Source organism: Lissotriton helveticus, chromosome 9 (genome assembly GCF_964261635.1).
Source record: "Lissotriton helveticus chromosome 9, aLisHel1.1, whole genome shotgun sequence".
NCBI lineage: Eukaryota > Metazoa > Chordata > Amphibia > Caudata > Salamandridae > Lissotriton > Lissotriton helveticus.
In genome coordinates this window covers 562,672,872-562,685,123 of record NC_136070.1, presented here as the reverse complement: position 1 = coordinate 562,685,123, position 12,252 = coordinate 562,672,872, and the positions used below count along the sequence as shown (strand labels likewise).

Here is a 12,252-nt window from a genome sequence, read left to right as displayed (position 1 = left end):
TTACAGATTAATATGCTTTCCATTCTACTGCCATCTGGAAAACGTACTGTGGGTGTCAGCAAGTGTAGTGTTTGTAATATGCCCCACTAGGTTCCAGTTTGGCTAGAAGCATCTCCACAATTCTGCACTCCATATCTTCCCTTCTGCCTGACTCATACACACAATTCTATGGCTTTGAGGCATAGTTATGGCTTCGAATATGGAAGCCATCTTGGAATCATCAAAATGTAGAATGGTAGTTACTTTCGAGCTTTGAACTACAAGTGTTCAAAGCTCTGTTACTAAACTCCTCAGTCAGCGCAAGCTACGTCACTACTGCTCTCTGCTGGTTGGCGATGGCCTATTTAAAATTTGGTTACATTTATCCTTCTAAACCTAACTTTTACACCTCCCCTGTTCCTTAATAATGTTTAATATAATTCTTTTCCCTACTAAATACATTTCTTTAATGTTTCCTCACATCATTTTATTGAAAATTAAATAAAAAAATGTACCAAAGCTGCTCATGTTCAGATGACAAGTAATGGTTATGAAACTTGTGGTCATCAAAGTTTTCCATCTTCAAAGCAGAATTTCAAAAGCATTCATTTCATTTTAAGCGCCTTAAGTCAATGCAAATAAATTAAATTAAAATTCAAGTGACTCCCTGAATGATTTCTAAATGTGAAATCTGCTTTGATGCGAAATCGAAGAAAACAATGGTGTACATTCTGATCCCTGACCTGAGTGTGATGATGGAAAAGGAAATCTGAAGCTCACGCTGAAGTCAAGAAGATTCCGTGGTTACTATCAACAAAGCCTGTGACTTTCTGACAGAAAAGGAAAATCTTTGTATTCCTATCTCGGCTACTGCCTACAGATGAGAACCGTTTTCACCAACACTGATGGCAGCACCAATGCCAATCACCCAATTACTAATCATAGGGCAAGCTTCAGTCAAGAGCTAATGATTAGAGTCACTGGCAACTACTGACAAGTGAAACATGGCAGACATAACATAGTGAAGACATGGTAACCAGTAATTATTGATCACTGAATTATTGACAGATGCTAACCATGGACAAGAGAGATAAAGCAAACCAGCGATTACTGAACACTAGGCCAATGACAGCCACAGCTGTATGTCTGAATATCATTGACAGAAATATTCATATAAATGCTGCATTTACAAAACTACTGTCAAATTCAAAGTACATTTTCTATTAATAATTCTAAAAGGACAATATGTTTGAAAATACAATTTTAGACACAATATTTTGGACAGACGACATTTAATTCACAACATGCTGGTACCAAACCATAAGCACAAATGCAAAGACACCGTACCACACATACACTTAGTGATATCCACCGGGAAAACATACTATTCCACCAATCACATAATAAAAAACAATGTAAACATTGAGGTATGTTGTAATTTGTCTTGCATCACAAAGAACCAGATAATTATATAGTTGTCTATGGTATGTATGGCAGGTAGGAAAATGATTTTCAATCAAGGAGGGGGGAGAAGGAAGGTTCGAGGTCCCTTCAGCTTCCTAGGCTAGTTACAAAAAATCAATAGGGGGGGGAGAAGGGATCACTTGTCCTGAGTAACCAGGGTTATTCGTTATTTTCGTTCCTATGCCGATAAAAAACCCTCATTCACGTGCTTAGGATCGGTTGGCGGTATATCTTGTTTCTCCGCCTCACTTATTCCGTGATAGCATCATCATAGGGTTAGTTGTTGTGCTTCCTCCACCAGGAGGTGAACCACTGGTTAATACAGTAGTGATGAGAGAAAAAAATTGTGATAAGTGACATTAAAGAAAATTGTTTAAAAAGCCTTAACAACCATGGAAAGTGAATTTTATTGAGTTTTGGTTTGGGGCATATTAAAATAATGGCATGCGTAGGAAGAATAATTAGGAATCTGTGTACCTGTTTTTTTCAAACAAGGTTGGTCAAGGTATTGTGTCTGGCCGGTGTAGAGGTCTACTCAGGACAAGTGATCCCTTCTCCCCCCACTTTTGATTTTTTGTAGGTAGGAAAATGATGCAGATCATAATAAAATCTTTGCGATGTGCAATGAATTCAGGAACAACAACATAGTAGAGAAGTAACATTCAGGGAAACAGCACAAAAATAAATGCTTGAAATCTCCCTTCACTTCACACTAACTGACTCCTTTCAAACCATAACATTCCACCCCCACACCCCAACATTCACTCCATGGCACCTTCCACACTCCAACATTGCACTAAGCTGTAGACTACACACTCATGCGACAATATGCAATGTTAAGATGGTGCTCTGTAAATTAAACTATCAGACAATTCACACAATTGGCTCTGAATTTCTTTCGAACTGGAGTTTGCAACCCAAATTCGATTACGTGTTGTACGCAAGGTTCACAACGGCACTGGACTCTCTAGAAGGAGGCCACATAGGGCTGTGCCCTGCTCTATTAATCGTGCCCCCAAACCCTTGTGCCCCACACTACAGCCAAGAATCGACCCACAAAAAAAGCAAAAACTGCACCTTGCCACTGCCAAACATTAATTTATTCAACTACCTTTGATTGCTAAGCAGTGTTGTTTCCTTAATATGTATAATTCTGACCATATCTGTTATAGCTCTATATACATAGAGTTATATATATATATATATATATATATATATATTCACTGAAAAAACATAGGTTTTAGGGGTGTTATAGTTAGCTGGACATTTCACTCAAACAAAACCATTGAAATTCCTCCGTTATAGTTAGTTGTACTAATTGTAACTCTCTCGCCCGCAATCCACTGCTGATGATGTCACATATTACATCATTCATGACATGGTCAGTGACATCACTGATGACATCACTGATAACAATTCAAATGACATCACTGATTACATCATCCAGTGAATGTGGTTTGGTTCCATATGTCAATTTGTATTATATATATAGCAATCTGCATTGAAGAGTGAGTGGATGTATAAGTATCTGGATGGAGGACCCACTGTGGTTTTACTTTGGACAATTTTTGGGAACTCCACAGCCGCAACTCACTCGAGGATACGGTGAGCTTCTTCAAGATCCAGAAGGCCGCGGTGGCGGCCACGCCCACCTGGGCGGGGACTTGTTAATTTAAAAGTGACTTGCACATTGCGTGGTTGTATTCCCTTACCTACCTGGAGCCCCTGATGAAATGCCGTCAAGCATGAAACGCGTTGGGCAGCACAGGATTGATATGGCGAAGCTCTTTTGCTGAAAATGGAAGGCCGTTCTTGTCATGAATTAAAGTGGGTTACCTTTATACACTCGTGTGGGCTGACTCATTGCAGGCAAACTGTTTGTTGGAGATTAAAGCGGCGCAGTCTGAGTCGCGAGTCGAGCCCTGCTGCACGTCTGTGCAGCCCTGTTGTGGTGTCAAGCTACGCCGCAAATGAGGGACGGGTGTACCTCCATGAAAGAAAATACTGCGTGCCTCCGAATCAACACAGGAGACTATCGCGACCCACTGTGGTTTTACTTTGGACAATTTTTGGGAACTCCACAGCCGCAACTCACTCGAGGATACGGTGAGCACTTCAAGATCCAGAAGGCCGCGGTGACGGCCACGCCCACCTGGGCGGGGACTTGTTAATTTAAAAGTGACTTGCACATTGCATGGTTGTATTCCCTTACCTACCTGGAGCCCCCGATGAAATGCCGTCAAGCATGAAACGCGTTGGGCAGCACAGGATTGATATGGCGAAGCTCTTGTGCTGAAAATGGAAAGCCGTTCTTGTCATGAATTAAAGGGGGTTACCTTTATGCACTCGTGTGGGCTGACTCATTGCAGGCAAATTGTTTGTTGGAAATTAAAGCGGCGCAGTCTGAGTCGCGAGTCGAGCCCTGCTGCACGTCTGTGCAGCCCTGTTGTGGTGTCAAGCTACGCCGCAAATGAGGGACGGGTGTACCTCCATGAAAGAACATACTGCGTGCCTCCAAATCAACACAGGAGACTATTGCGACCCACTGTGGTTTTACTTTGGACAATTTTTAGGAACTCCTCAGCCGCAACTCACTCGAGGATACGGTGAGCACTTCAAGATCCAGAAGGCCGCGGTGACGGCCACGCCCACCTGGGCTGGGACTTGTTCATTTAAAAGTGACTTGCACATTGCGTGGTTGTATTCCCTTACCTACCTGGAGCCCCTGATGAAATGCCGTCAAGCACGAAACGCGTTGGGCAGCACAGGATTGATATGGCGAAGCTCTTGTGCTGAAAATGGAAAGCCGTTCTTGTCATGAATTAAAGTGGGTTACCTTTATGCACTTGTGTGGGCTGACTCATTGCAGGGAAACTGTTTGTTGGAGATTAAAGCGGCGCAGTCTGAGTCGCGAGTCGAGCCCTGCTGCACGTCTGTGCAGCCCTGTTGTGGTGTCAAGCTACGCCGCAAATGAGGGACGGGTGTACCTCCATGAAAGAACATACTGCGTGCCTCCAAATCAACACAGGAGACTATCGTGACCCACTGTGGTTTTACTTTGGACAAATTTTGGGAACTCCACAGCCGCAACTCACTCGAGGATACGGTGAGCACTTCAAGATCCAGAAGGCCGCGGTGACGGCCACGCCCACCTGGGCGGGGACTTGTTAATTTAAAAGTGACTTGCGCATTGCGTGGTTGTATTCCCTTACCTACCTGGAGCCCCTGATGAAATGCCGTCAAGCATGAAACGCGTTGGGCAGCACAGGATTGATATGGCGAAGCTCTTGTGCTAAAAATGGAAAGCCGTTCTTGTCATGAATTAAAGTGGGTTACCTTTATGCACTCGTGTGGGCTGACTCATTGCAGGCAAACTGTTTGTTGGATATATATATATATATATATATATATATATATATATATATATTCACTGAAAAAACCATAGGTTTTAGGGGTGTTATAGTTAGCTGGACATTTCACTCAAACAAAACCATTGAAATTCCTCCGTTATAGTTACTTGTACTAATTGTAACTCTCGCCCCCGCAATCCACTGGTGATGATGTCACATATTACATCATTCATGACATGGTCAGTGACATCACTGATGACATCACTGATGACAATTCAAATGACATCACTGATGACATCATCCAGTGAATGTGGTTTGGTTCCATATGTCAATTTGTATTATATATATAGCAATCTGCATTGAAGAGTGAGTGGATGTATAAGTGTCTGGATGGAGGATTTAGTAGCAGTGTGATTGACTGTTTACTCGACTAATTGATAGTGTCTCAATAAATATATTGGATGTGACTAAACTGTGTGAAAATCTGTGTTATTTTCTCAGTTATTGCGTAAACTGCTGCACCATTTGGTTACTAGCTACGTGAAAGTGTATATTAGTTTACTGATTATTTGTATGGGAGTGTGACTGCCCAAAGATGTGTCAATAGTTGATTCAGTAGGTATATGACTTTAAGAGTACATATTATAATAGTTGTTTGGGTGAATGAATATGTATATGGATGTGCTGATGAGCAAATATATCTAAAAAATGGTACATATGCAACAAACTAGAATAATAAAAGGCAGTGTATTTGACATTTGTTGTATATAAATAAGTATACACAGGACTCATTGATTGCATGAGTGACTGTATGGATAACTGTAGACTTGTAATAGTGATTTTATAACACACTAAGTATGAGTTACTATCTATATGAATAAATGAAGTGGTGTTTGTATACGTGTGTAGCTGAGTAAATATAAGTATGATCCATTGTTTGCATAAGTAAATAGGATGTGTGCTGGTGTGTAATGTGAATATAGGTGTATAAGTATATTTGATAGTGTTCTATTGATCATTGACAGCATGTATGAGTGAATCTATAGGTAATTGATTACATGTTTGTGTAGATCTAGCAATGACTGAGTGGGTTTTTAGATACTTGTATTGGTGTGTCAATGGATTCAAATACGGTACTCTGTATTTTACAGTGAGTGATGAAAGATTATAGTAGTGTATGATGAAGTGTTGTCATTTGAGATGTCATCAGTGATGTCACTGACCATGTCATGAATGATGTAATATGTGACATCATCACCAGTGGATTGCGGTCGCGAGAGTTACAGTTAGTACAACTAACTAGAATGGAGGAATTTCAATGGTTTTGTATGAGTGAAATGTCCAGCTATCTATAACACCCCTAAAGCCTATTGTTTTTTCAGTGAATTTCTAAGGTTTTTTAAATGATAATTCCTAAGTATAACCTGCTTGAAACCTATAGTTTTTTCAGTGAATTTCATTGTTTTTTTAAATGATAATTCCTAACTAGAACCTGCTTGAAACCTGTTTTTTTCAGTAAATTTCGAAGGTTTTTTAAATGATAATTCCAAAGTATAACCTGCCTGAAACCCAAGGTTTTTTTCAGTGATTTTGAAAGATTTATTCAATAACAATTTTTAAATCTATTAATTGTTATATTTATTTCTTTGATACTGATTTACAAATTTATTTTAAATATATTAATTTCTAGATATCTTATTTTTAAGATTACATTACACATTTTTAATATATATATATATATTTTTAGGTTTAATAAACTTTTATTACTTTTAAATGCAATTTGGAGAAGTCATGCTAGATGTGTGCTGCATGTAGGCACCCAACGCGGATCCCATGTGACCAAAAAAAGAGATTTCATTGGTTTATAACACTTACTGTTCTAACTATCGAAGAACCCCACCCATTTCAATTACTCTTCTTAGACCTTCCTTACGAGAAGACCTATCCTGAAAAAAACATCACTTTTTGTTCATTGGAAACCTGAACTTCTTTTTTGGATTTAAAAATGGCTACACCACTGCAAGAATCATCTGATTCTGATGATTTTGTTACTGAACAATTTCTACCAGAACCTCACCCTCCCAAAAGATACACATCCATCGTATGGAATTTTTTTACTTTTCCAGAGGGGCAAAAGAAATGTAATGCCACCAAAGTAACATGCAAGATTTGCCAGGCAGAACTGTCCAGAAATACTCCTGTGGCACTGCTAGTATGCGCAAGCACCTCCAATCCATGCATTCTGTGAACTATGCTCACGAAGAATGTAGAAGAAAATATACCTCCACCACCGGCAATTCCAAGTACCTCTGCAGCATTACCTTCAACATCACGACCAGACATACGTCCCCAAATCGTGAAAGTTAAAATGCACTGCGTGAACTGCAATCGTTTAATTTGTTATGGGGCGCAATCAGTAGATCTAGTTTGCAGAGCAATTGATAACCATCAATGCTAGTTTTTTTTATTATTCCCTCAAAGTTCATGGTTTTGTTCGTCCAGTTTACTTTTTTTTCTTCCTAAAAAAAACAACAACAAAAAAAAATCGTTCTAAAAATCAAAAAAAATATAAAGTACAAAAAACAAAAAAAAAGTTATTTTCAACACTAGCTACTCTGGTTATAGAAAGAGCTAAATGTATATGCTAGTGTGTGAAAGTTTACAAAAATGTTTGCATACTGCATAATTCAGTAAATAATACATTTGTCATATATGGTGAATGCATAACTGCAGAACTATAAGGAGTGCTGTAGCATGACACTGTAAGCTCTTTAGCAACAGCGTGCTGAGCTACTTCTGAAGGACAGAGATGCTACATAGGTACATAATATGTTGGAAGTCTGTCCATCCCTCTGCACTGCTGTTTAAACTGCAGGCATGTGTTGATACACGCACCTTGGCACCATAGTGCAACAATATCTGTGTTGTGTGGAGTTTGCTTTTGTGCAGGAAGACACACCTTCCTGCACAAAAAACAATCAGTGAAGACATTTTTCTCCTACAATGTATGCTGTGCATTGTAGCGTATATTGTAAAAAAAAAATGAGGAGAAATGAAAAAAATTGTACGGCAGATTTACAAGCTCTGTGTGTAGCCAGTACGCCACTTTTTGTGACGTACTGGTTACGCAGGTGACTCCTCCATATTTACAAGGAGACAAAAAGTTACCCTGCATAACCGTTCCTTTCCTTCTAAAAACGTCCCCTTCATACGCAACTCTTTGCGTATATATATTACATCATTCATGACATGGTTAGTGACATCACTGATAACATCACAGATGACATGTCATATGACATCACTTATGACATCACTGATGACAGCATCCAGTGAATGTGGTTTGGTTTGTTATTTAAATATGTATTATATATATAGCTATCTGCATTGAAGAATGACTGGATATAAAAAAATTGGATAAAGGATTTAGTAGCAGTGTGATTGATTGTTTACTTGAATAATTTATAGTGTCATTAAATATATTGGATAGTGACTAAACTGTGTGAATATCTGTATTACTTTGTCAATTGTTCTGTAAACTACTGCACCATTACTTACTGATTAGTTAACTGAGTATTTGTATGGGAGAGTGAATGTGTGTGTGGGTCGCTGGAGGGTGTCTGACTGCCAAAACATATGTGAATAGTTGATTCAGTAGGTTTATGACGTTAAGACTACATGTTATAACAATTGTTTGGGTGAGTTAATATCTTTATGAGTGTGGTAATGAGCAAATATATCTCTCAATGCTACATGTACAATAAAGTACAAAAATAAAAGCCACTGTGTGACATTTGTTGTATATAAAGAAGTTTACATAGAACTAAGTGATTGCATCAGTAACTGTATGGATAACCGTATACTTGTAATAGTGATTTTATAACACTAACTATGAGTTACTATCTAAGTGCTGTTTGTATAAGTGTTAGAGGTAGTGTTTTAGGGTTTAGGGTAGTGTAGTGGTGTTTGTGTACTGAACGGGTTGTGCTGGGGATAGAGTTAGTGTTTAAGGTAGTGCATTGGTCTTTGTGTAGAATAGGGGGTCGTGTTGGTGGTAGATTAAGCGTTTAGGGTAGTACACTGGTGTTTGTGTAGTGTTGGGGGTCATGCTGAGGGTAGTGCTTTAAGGTTTAGAATAGTGCAGTGGTGTTTGTCTACTGTAGGGGATAGTGTTTTAGGGTTTAAAGAAGTGCAGTGGTGTTTATGTACTATAGACGTTCATGATGGGAGTAGTGTTTTAAGGTTTAGGGTAGTGTAGTAGTGTTTGTGAAGTGTAAGGGTTGTGCTGGGGGTATGTATTAACATTACACTATGACCACCAAAAGCACAATTATCACTACTAACCACCAAAAAATTCCAGGTGAAGTTATCAGCAGAATGCTAGGAAAACGTTTATCAATATTAAATGCTTCTAATTAAGTAAATGTCAAATCATTACATGCAAGATCCCACAAATGATATTACCACAACAGTTAGTCTCCCCAACTTACATTTAAAGTGAATAAACATGTTTCATGTGACACACCCATAGGCCAACGCTGCAGCTTTCACATGCTTCAACTTCCTCCACATACTCAGCAAGACCTTAAATAGACCCCCCCCCCCGAATCAAGGAAGACCATCACTCATCACCAGCAGGCTGGACTTCGGGAACGCCCTCTATACCGGAATCAACAATTTCTACTCCATAAACTTCAGACTGTCCAGAACACCTCAGCCAGACTCATCCTCAGCATCCCACAACAGGACCACATTACCCAGCATAAACGAGCACTCTACTTGAGCCCTGTCGAAAAATGAGTGACCTTCAAGCTGCTCACACACACCTATAAAGCTCCAATACCTCAATCTCCTTCTACACCCCCAAAAGAAACCTCCACTCCGCTGACCAGGCCTTGGCCGAAATTCTCTGTATCCACAGAACCAGACAGGAGGCACACCCTTCCCCTACATCATGGCCAAGACCTGAAATGAACTCCCCCTCAGCCTCAGATGAATCCCCCACACTGAAGCAGTCAGGAAGACCCATAAGACCTGGCTTTTTGAATCACCAAAGCTGCACAAATCCCCTCACATACTCCCCCAGTGCCTGTAAACCCTCACAGGTGAGTACTGCGCTCTATACATCCCTAATTGATTAATTGATACACCACCACAGTGTGTGTTATCAACAGGCCCTGCCATTGGTTTGGCTGTCTGTAACTCTTAAGGGTAGTGAAAGGAGCAGTACTACCTTCTTTCATATACACAGAATCTCTGAGATTGGCTTGGAGTATATAGATAGTGACAGGGGAATTGTAGGCCTAAAGCACAAGTGTGAAGCTTGTTACACCACTACATGCATAATGCATAGTAGTTTGAAGCAGTGCATACCCTAAAGCCTGGCTTACTGCAAGAGTGTACGTACTTATGTAACTGCAAACACATCAACAAACCAAATCATTCTCTCTCAATTTTGCCAAATGGACACTGATTCATAGTGTGATTCTAGACAAATAACATTAACACTTGCAGTGTATAAAAAAAGATTAAAAATATTAGATAAACAAATGTATTAAAACTCGAAGTAATGGAATTAAATAAATTAATAGTCGGATATAAATTAGAATACTCAAAGTTTAATAGAGAGTATCTCTGGCACGGGACACAAGCAAAATAGGGGTTTAGGGTAATGAAGAATAATACAAAAAGTTTTACAAAAAAAAGGGAAGTTACTACAATGATAATTCGAAAAAAAAGGGAATGAATATTAATACTCGTATTAACAAAAAAGTTACCTATAGAAATGCTTTAATAAGAAAAACAAATTTAAATAAAGCATTTTAGAAATTATATGAAAGTTAAAAAGTATGGAAAGAGGCACGTTTACTTAAACACGTGACGCACTAAAACAGAGGAAATGAAAACACCTGCTAACTGAAAAACGTGACTTCAAAGTGGGAGGAGCAATAAATTGATCCTATAGAGTGTTAAGTAACCAAAAAGTATATAAACCACACCCATGGGAAAATTAGTTTCATTTTAGAGAATTAATACGGGCGAAGAAACTACGAGCAAGGAAATGATTCAGGGCTGCGGAAGCATCTTGAGAATATCTTTCATTTCCTCAGAGGGAACATATTGTTAATGTATATTTAAAAATACATTAAACATTATCTTCCTTCTAGAGGAGTTGCATGAATTTCAACGTAGGAAGGAAAGAATATTGAAGAGAGGTAAATTATCTGAATGGGTATATGTTTGATATTTTTAAAAAAGAAAGCAAAAAAGTTTAAATGATTATAGAATGAGGAATGATTAAGGTTAAATGTATTTTAATAACAAGTTGACGAAGCAACCATTACAAGAAATATAAGTTAATTAACAAATTACTACATGCAAAGTAATAATTTGGAGTGAAACCATCATCTTGAATTTTTATTTCATTTCCACAGAGGGATCATATTGTTAATATATATTTTAATTTATATATAACTTTATGATCCTTCACCTGGAGTTGAATGACTTTCAACAGAGGATTTCAAAACATAATAAATAATATTTTTTTTAGTATGCAAGTATTTCTTAATGATTGAAAAATGTAGTATAAATAAAGTATCAACGAAAAAACAAAATACTTTGGAATAAAAGAGAATACTCTTTATCTTCTAGAGTAAAAATGGGCTAAAAGTAGTGCTTTCTCCTATTTTCAATCGTGAAGAACAGGAGGATTATCTTCGCAAGCACTTTTTTTGAAAAAAATATAATTGTGGCTTCAAATGTTAATAATTCTTTACATTTTTAAAAATGATTGTTAAATGTAATATTAAAATGAAATGTACATAAAAAAGAAAGATGAAGTAGTGAGGGAGTGTTTGTCGTAGCACTTCTATTCTACTTCATCTGAAAGTAAAAAAAGCCCAAACATTTAAATAAAAATGATGGGGCAACACTTATATAATGTAAACATAAGGAATGAGTGCTTATGATAAAATAAAATAAATGTGGTCCACTCATGTGATGAATATAAAAATATTTTGAAAACTTGTGCATTTTTTTTCAAGGATGGTTTGAAGAATTATACATTTAATGATAGGACAAAGTACTCCACGCTAAAGGAGAAAAGTCAGCACAGTTATGATAGAATAGAAAATAGAATAATATTTTTAAATACCTTCACAGTCAACAAACTCGTAAGCACAGTAGATAGTTTAAATTAAAAACACCCTACCACAACTGGGGGCATATTATCAAGGAGGGTTTGAAACGCATTGTAAAATAAAGTGCGTCACAAATTGAGCTACATACATGGTGAGGGTATCGTAACGTCACATAGAAAAAACAAGCCAATCAACATTAAGATCAGGAAGGTAGAGTTAACCACACAACAGCCAATCAAATGCTTTTCAAAATCTGCACAAGGAAACGGATTGGTCGGTAATACGTCTTCTTCACAACCAATGAAAAAGAGGTGTAGAAAGTT

At 38.0% G+C, this 12,252-nt stretch overlaps 1 protein-coding gene across 2 annotated transcripts in view; it reads right to left on the bottom strand.

The window, feature by feature from the left end:
* Window positions 1-12,252, bottom strand: part of MAP4K2 (mitogen-activated protein kinase kinase kinase kinase 2) — a 365,575-nt gene that overhangs the window by 64,247 nt on the left and 289,076 nt on the right. The window lies entirely within an intron of this gene.